The following is a 1,779-nucleotide window of genomic DNA, read 5'->3' as shown; positions in this document are numbered from 1 at the left end:
ATTAATTGTTTGTATCTTTCCCAAGCTTTATAGAGGGATTCTCCTTCCTTTTGTCTGAAGGTTTGGACTTCCACTCTAAGCTTACTCAATTTTTGAGGTGGGAAGAACTTTGCCAAGAAGGCATTGACTAGCTTTTCCCAAGAGTTCAGGCTTTCTTTAGGTTGTGAGTCCAGCCATATCCTAGCTCTGTCTCTTACAGCAAAAGGGAATAGCATAAGTCTGTAGACCTCAGGGTTAACCCCATTAGTCTTGACAGTGTCACAGATTTGCAAGAATTCAGCTAAAAACTGATGAGGATCTTCCAATGGAAGTCCATGGAACTTGTAATTCTGTTGCATTAGAGAAACTAATTGAGGCTTAAGCTCAAAGTTGTTTGCTCCAATGGCAGGGATAGAGATGCTTCTCCCATAGAAATCGGGAGTAGGTGCAGTAAAGATACCCAGCACCTTCCTTGCATTGTTGGCATTGTTGTTTTCGGCTGCCATGTGTTCTTCTTCTTTGAAGATTTCTGTTAGGTCCTCGACAGAGAATTGTGCCTTAGCTTCTCTTAGCTTTCGCTTCAAGGTCCTTTCAGGTTCAGGATCAGCCTCAACAAGAATGCTTTTGTCTTTGCTCCTGCTCATAAGAAAGAGAAGAAAACAAAAAGATGGAATCCTCTATGTCACAGTACAGAGATTCCTTGAGGTGTCAGAGGAAAAGAAAAAATGGAAGGCAGAAGTAGAAAATTCGAACTTATCAAAGAAGATGGAGTTCGAATTTTGCATTAAGGAATAGTGTTAGTTCATAAATAGAAGGATGTGAGAAGAAGGGAAGCAATTTTCGAAAATTAAGTAAAAGATTTTGAAAACATTTTTGAAAAACCTTAATTGATTTTCGAAAACTAAGAGTGGGAAAGAAAATAAGTGATTTTTGAAAAAGAATTTGAAATTAGAAATCAAAAAGATTTCATTGAAAACTATTTTGAAAAAGATGTGGTTAAGAAGATATGATTGATTTTAAAAAGATGTGATTGAGAAGATATGATTTGAAAAACATTTTTTAAAAAAAGATTTGATTTTAAAAATTAATGACTTGGCTATCAAGAAAAGATATGATTCAAACATTAAACCTTTCTCAACAGAAAAGGCAACATACTTGAAATGTTGAATCAAATCATTAATTGATAGCAAGTATCTTTGAAAATAAAAAGAAATTGATTTTGAAAAGGATTTGATTGAAAAGATTGATTTAAAAAAGATTTGATTTTGAAAAACTTTTGAAAACTTGAAAAAAATTTGCATTGAAAACAAAATCTTCCCCCTTGTGCCATCCTGGCGTTAAACGCCCAGAATGGTGCACATTCTGGCGTTTAATGCCCAAAATGCTACCCTTTTGGGCGTTAAACGCCCAACCAGGTACCCTGGCTGGCGTTTAAACGCCAGTCTGTCCTTCTTCACTGGGCATTTTAAACGCCCAGCTTTTTCTGTGTAATTCCTCTGCTGTATGTTCTGAATCTTCAATTCTCTGTATTATTGACTTGAAAAGACACAAATTAAAAATATTTTTGGATTTTTAATAATAAGGAATAATCAAAATGCAACTAAAATCAAATAACAATGCATGCAAGACACCAAACTTAGCAGTTTGTATACTACTGACACTAATGAGAATGCATATGAGACACACAAAACACTCAAGTCAATAGAATTCAAAGATCAGAGTAAGAAATCATCAAGAATTATTTGAAGATCCTTAAGACACATGAATGAATGCATGCAATTGACACCAAACTTAAAATGA

This window comes from Arachis duranensis, chromosome 5 (assembly GCF_000817695.3).
Source record: "Arachis duranensis cultivar V14167 chromosome 5, aradu.V14167.gnm2.J7QH, whole genome shotgun sequence".
NCBI classification, from domain to species: domain Eukaryota; kingdom Viridiplantae; phylum Streptophyta; class Magnoliopsida; order Fabales; family Fabaceae; genus Arachis; species Arachis duranensis.
This window is presented reverse-complemented; position numbering follows the sequence as displayed.